Source organism: Perognathus longimembris, chromosome 26, assembly GCF_023159225.1.
Source record: "Perognathus longimembris pacificus isolate PPM17 chromosome 26, ASM2315922v1, whole genome shotgun sequence".
In the NCBI taxonomy this organism is placed as follows: Eukaryota; Metazoa; Chordata; class Mammalia; order Rodentia; family Heteromyidae; genus Perognathus; species Perognathus longimembris.
In genome coordinates this window covers 13,358,874-13,365,554 of record NC_063186.1, presented here as the reverse complement: position 1 = coordinate 13,365,554, position 6,681 = coordinate 13,358,874, and positions in this window count along the sequence as shown.

Here is a 6,681-nt window from a genome sequence, read left to right as displayed (position 1 = left end):
AACTCATGGCATTGTGAAACTGGTCCTGGGGTCAAGGCCCTGGACTGGGTCATAGCTCAGTGACCTGGAGCACTGTGGAGAGAGCTTACGCTGAGGCAGGATGATGGGCACAGTGACCAGGGAAGAGGCTCTGCTTTTAGTACAGTCCTCTCAGGAGAACTAAGGGGATCTCCAGAGATTTCCTCATTCAGAGAGCATCTCCCCAGTCATGAGCATCTTCACAGGGCTTCCTCTTCATGCAGACCACAACATGTCTCCACAATATGCATTTGTGCGAGGCTTTCATTTGGAATCAGCTTGTGGTAAACCAAGCCAAGGCAAAACAGTGGAACATTCATACAGACACAGCAGCCCCCATGGTGACTGTACTGCAGACACCTGGGGTACATGCCCCCCGTAGCCACACCTACTGCCTCCCCAAGCCTCCCACCACCCCAGGCCTAGCTTGTGCTCATCTGATCCCCACCTCTGTGGTCCTGTCTCCGGAAACTGTTGCATAACCTGAGCCATCCAAGAGAACTCATTTTTACTTTTTCCTTTCATTTTCATCAGTGCATATTAATCCTTATTATTGCAGGCATTTAAATCGCTTTAAATCACTTTAGTAATAAACTTTAGTACATTTTCTTCCTTCCTTTCTTTTTTCCTTCCTTTCTTTCTTCCTTCGTGCCTGTCTTCGTATTTTCTTAATTTTCTCTCTCTCTGTTTACGTCTCTCTGTATGTAGGGGTGCGGGGGTGGGTTGTATTTTTCTTCTTTCCTTGCTTGCTTTCTCTATTGTTTACAAATCCTTTAATTTGAACTCATGGCCAGGATGATTTTCATGACCTTCTTTGCTCAAAGCAAGCAATCTCACCACCTGAGCAAAAACTACTTCCATGGGCTGGGGATATAGCCTAGTGGCAAGAGTGCCTGCCTCGGATACACGAGGCCCTAGGTTCGATTCCCCAGCACCACATATACAGAAAACGGCCAGAAGTGGCGCTGTGGCTCAAGTGGCAAAGTGCTAGCCTTGAGCGGGAAGAAGCCAGGGACAGTGCTCAGGCCCTGAGTCCAAGGCCCAGGACTGGCCAAAAAAAAAAAAAAAAAAAAAAAACTACTTCCATCTTTTTGGTACTTTAGTGGAGATCAGAGTGTCCTGAACTTCAAACCATGATCCTTAAAATCTTACATTTGTGTAGCTAAGATTATGTAGATAAGATATTGTCACCCAGCTAATTTTTTCATTAGCTTTTTCAGAAAGTGACCTCATTCTGGAATCATTCATATATATTCAGATAATGCACTTTGTTATATATTTTCTCTGTTATTCTAAGCTCCCTTCCCCTCATCTGGCTGTGTTCCCTTATCCCATTTTCTTATATCCAGACAATTTTCTTCAAGGACCCATGACAGTATGTTTGTCATTGTGCCCATTGTAGGACTTTGGTGTTGCCTCTACTTTGGCTTCTTGAAAATGAAGCTGCTCTCACTATCTTCCTCCACCCAGGTGGCCACTGTCATCCCCATGTGACAGGACTTGCTCGGTGCTCAGCATCCTTGGCGCTTATGGTTCTTGAAGGGTCTCAGTGCTGGAGAAGCTCTCTGGCCCACAGTGTCATGGATTCAGTCACCAGCTCTCAAGACAAAAAAAGAAACACACAGCACAACCTAGCTGGAGAAGTGAGGAGAAGCCAGAAATCCAAGTAGATTCGTGTTTTAGATTTCATTAAAGCCTTTCAAAACCAATCCAACACTGAGCCACACTGGGACTGTAATTTCCAGAAGCTTCTCTGTTTTCACCTTTGTTTCATTGTAGGCTGTTGACCTGGGTAACTGCAGTCGAAGTCAGGACACGGGGGATGTAAGGCAAGTGAACCAGTGCATACTTTATTCCAAGAGGTCCAGGGTTTATATAGGGTTAGAAATCAATTTTACAACTACAGGGTAAAAGATCAATACAGCATGACATTTGTCTCAAATACAAAAGTGGAGGAAGTTACTACTGTGAGGGCAGGAACTTGATACAAATGCTTTTCCTATTACAGGAGGCAGTGACTACAAAGATTGTTGATATCAAAACAAGGAACTATATCCAATCGAGGTAGAACTATAATTATCTCCTAGCTACTATCTCCTCAAGGCTAGACAACTTTGATCTTGACTTCTCCAAAGACTTGTGAAGAGACTTGTGAGGAGACTTCCCTATCTACAGTGAGAATCTAACACTAAAGGCAGCTGGTCAAGCAAGTCTCCCTGAGGAATGGAAGGGAGGGGAAGGGAGATTCTCACAACAAAAGGTGGCTTCCTTTCGCCCACAAACACAAAGGAACTCCTTACTGGGAATGTGTTCCCAAGGGCCTATTAGTGTGCTAATAAGGCATCAGAGTAACCAGCTCAGGCTAAGTTTTTCCACTGGTCGGAGACTTTAATTCTCCAACAGTAGGCTTATTGTACAACTGAACAGAAATGACTGGGATATTTTCGTACATGCATAGAGCCTCCTATGGACCAAATATCACATATCTTTGTGGACACCCACTTTTCCCATACCTTTAATACCAAAGCCAGTATTTCAGGTTCCACATATGAGAGAATGGCTGTTTGTCATTTTGTGTGGTGAATGTCCCTTCACATACTGTACTCTACTGCTGCCCTCCTTACTGCAAATGACACGGTTTCATTCTCCCTAATTCCCAGGAATGGTTTGGGTGTGTTTGCATGATACTCAAAACTTAGTCTCACTAATTAAATACAGTAAATAGATGAGGTGAGTAGGGCTTGGGAGAAAAAGAAGCAAAGATTTTTTTAAATTTCCTGGTGAACTATGGAGCTACTTGCTGAGATGTGGAAGGAAGAACAGAGTTCTAGTTGAAGGGAATGTGGAAAGAAGATGGTTTCACAGTGAATGCCAGCAATGTAAGTCTCTGAATATAGAAGGTGGGCATGGATTTGGCTTGGATGGTCACCTGGTGAACACCTATTGTCCTACTGGCTGGAGGAAGTTCCTGGAATTGATTTCCTTCCTGTTTTCCACATTTCTCAATACATGGGTAGTGACATGAAGAGAGGTGCTTGGGAACCTTGCCTGGAGATGTGAGCATTCCTGAGTTTATTCTCATGTGGGTCTGTGGGGAGACATGTAAAAGAAAACAGAAAGAGGGAGGGAAGAGGAAGAGAGAGAGAGAGAGAGAGAGAGAGAATCAAGGAGGGAGACTCTGTATTGTTTTGTTTTAGGTATTGCTAATCCTGAGGTTTGAACTCTGGGCCTGGGTATTGTCCCTGATTTTCTTTTGCTCAACGCTATTGCTTTATCCCTTGACTCACACTGTCACCTTTTTTTTTTGCCAGTCCTGTGGCTTGGACTCAGGGCCTGAGTACTGTCCCTGGTTTCTTTTTGCTCAAGGCTAGCACTCTGCCTCTTGAGCCTCAGCGCCACTTCTGGCTGTTTGCTGTATATGTGGTGCTGTGGAATTGCACCTAGGCTTCATGTATAGGAGGCAAGCACTCTTGCCACTAGGCCATATCCCCATCCCTACACTGCCACTTTTGGCTTTTGGACTACTTAGTGTCTCTGGCACTTTTCAGCCTTGGCTGACTTTGAACTATGATCCTCAGATCTCAGCCTCCCAAGTAGCTAGGATTAAAAGCATGTGAAACTGTCTTTTCTAAAAAAAAGTACTTGAATAATTTAGGCAACCTGCCCAGCTGAATACCGTTAAAATCTGACAAGTAACATTTTTGGAATAAAAAATGTATATAAACATGTACAAATGTAGACATGCCCATAGCTGGATAACAGATATGGAATTATATACCAGTAAATATGAAATAGTAATTTAAAGTCAGCATTGAGAGCTAATTTATATATTCATCTTTGTGTGTGTGTGTGCCAGTTCTGAAATTAGAATTCAGGGTATGGTGCTGTCCTTGAACTTTATTTGCTAAACATTTGATTGCTTAAGCCATAGCTGCATTTCTAGCTTTTGGGGGTGAATTGGAGACCTGCACAGGCTTGCTATGATCTGTGATGCTCAGATCTCAACCTCCTGAGTCTGTCATCCTCAAGAGGCTGAGATCTGATGACCAAGGTTAGAAGCCAGCCCCAGGAAGACAAATCTGAGAGACTCATCTCCAAATTACCAGCAAAAAGCCAGAAGTAGAGGTGTAGCTCACATGGTTCAGTACCAGACTTGAGTGGACAAGAGGTCCTGAGTTCAAATCCCACTTTTGGCACATAGACTGACTGATCTTTTTCACATCAAATGCACAAGCATTCTTCAAGTTTCTACAACTCCCCATAATCTCAGACTTGTATTTAGAACATTCAGGATAATGACTCTCTTAATTTTTGAAGTCAAAAAGTCTCCAAAAATGGCCCAAGTCAGAGTTATCATTGCTCCACAGTATGTGCTCATTTAGGACTGTACTTGTGGCATCACACAGGCTGCAGTAACTTCCTAAAATGGTAAGCCACAGTTTACATGTACATACACATCCCAGTTTGGAGCCATCCTTAAATGCTGGATGAGCAGGTAGAACTAGAATAAAAATTAAACATTGTATATTCAGTCCACGAACCACCAGCTCAAAAGGAACAGCTAAGTGAATAACTCAATCCAAGAGGAAAATGGTTGCCCACAGGAAGGAGCTAAGGATTTACAAATAGGCAAAAAGCACATGCAGGATGTGGAGAAAAATCAATGCAGAACCCAGTGGCTCACACCTTTAATCCCAGCTACTCCAGAAGCTGAGATCAGAAGATCCTGGTTCGAAGCCAGCTCAAGGAGATATATCCAATGTGGGACTCTCGTCCGACATTAAGCCTCAAAAATGCTGGAAGCATAAATGAGGCTCAAGCGGTAGTAGTCCAGGATCAAGAAAGCCAAGGGAGGACATGAGACTCTGAGGTCAAGCCCTAGTACTGCCACCAAAAAAAGGCACTAGAATGTTCTGCCGAGGACCTACCAAGGGGGAGTGGAGGAGGCATGTGACCATGTCCTGTTGATTCACCATCACACAAAAACAGCACAGGAGGTTGAGCTTGACGTGGGAGGCCACCATGGTCTTCTAGGTGGAGTCTATCTACAAGCAGCCTTGATGAACAAACTCATTCCAGTCCTGCTCTTTCATACACAGCAACTTCTTGGCTTGAACAGGAAGGAAGCAGAGGAAAATGGTTTAAAGAGGGGCAAAATCAAAGCCCATGATTCCTCTACTCTTTATCATCACAACCACAATCTAAGCCACCAGTGCTCACACCTGTCATCCTAGCCAACCAGGAGACTGAAATCTAGAGTGTACCTTGAGGCCAGCCAGGGCAGGAAAAGTCTGTGAGACTCTTTATCTCCCATAAACCACACAAAACAAGCCAGAAGTGGCGCTGTGGCTTAAGTGGTAGAGCGCTAGCCTTGAGCAAGAAGAAGCCAGGGACAGTGCTCAGGCCCTGAGTCCAAGCCCCAGGACTGGCCAAAAAAAAAAAAAAAAAGAATCTCATGGGGTTTCCTGCCTCAGCTCAAATCCTAATCCTGAGGTGTCAAGTCTTCTGAGTAGCTGGGACTACAGGTGTGAGCCACAGTGCCCAGCTGCCTATTTCTTAGAAAAGTACTGAGTGCTCATTCACCTTGTTTAAAGGAGGGCTCTTCTGAGGGGAGTTCAGAGCAAGGTTTTCAGGATTTACAGCCCCACTGCTGGTTCTTGGGGTCAGACAAGAACTTGAAAATATACAAGAGTTGTTTTAGTGGTATTCAGTTTTCCAAAGTTGTAGCCTAAGCCCAGTACCAGTCTTGTGCAAAAAAATCTTAGCGACAGTGCCTAGGCCCTGAGCTCAAGTACCAGGACCAACACAAATAATAATTATTATTGCATTCAAAAAATATTAGGGCATAATAAGCATCTAGATTATCATCAAAATAAAAAATACTTTTAGCTCATTTCTGTTTACATAACACTGAGATTTTGGGGTCAGTTTAAGGTTACTCACTGGCTAATTTATTGTATCTTTTTTTTTTTTTAGCATTAGAAAAGTTATTTTCTCTTGCCGAGCCAATGTCCCCATGTACTTGTCGGTTTGGCACATTCATACTGTTTTTCCTTACCACCATGGATATCATAGTTATAGGGAGATATATACATCACTCTTCAAGATGAAAGGACTGACTTTCGATTTAAACCTACATAGAAACATGAGTGACTTCCTAAGCACCGTTAACACCTGCTAATATGCTCCTTTGTAGTTTTTACAAAGCAAGTTGCAGGTGTGGCAGTATCCTGTGATAGCACACATGGGTGTCTTATTGTTAGGTATTAATCATCTTTCTCAGGGTAAGACTTTACATTAATCTGTGCTATCTGCCTGGCAACTATCTGTCTGTGGCTGCCATTAGAATGGTCTTATAGTTCTACTTGCAAACTTGCTCAAAGCCTTTCGTATTCTTTCTTGTTCCATCTTCTTTTCTGGCCTTTCCTCTGTGAGTTTGTGCTTAGTTCCTAATGTCATCTCAGAACTACTGGGTTTCTCTCGGTTTCTTTCTTCCTCTTTTTTTTTTTTTTTTTTTTTTTGCCACGGTTTACATTTTGTTAGATCTTGGTGGGTCCAGAAACTCATCTGTTGCCCTAGCATTTGGCTTTCCTTTCTTTGTCAATTTGTTTCTGAAGCTTGGGCATTTACCTCTTACTTTCCCTATATGTGTACATGTCAGTA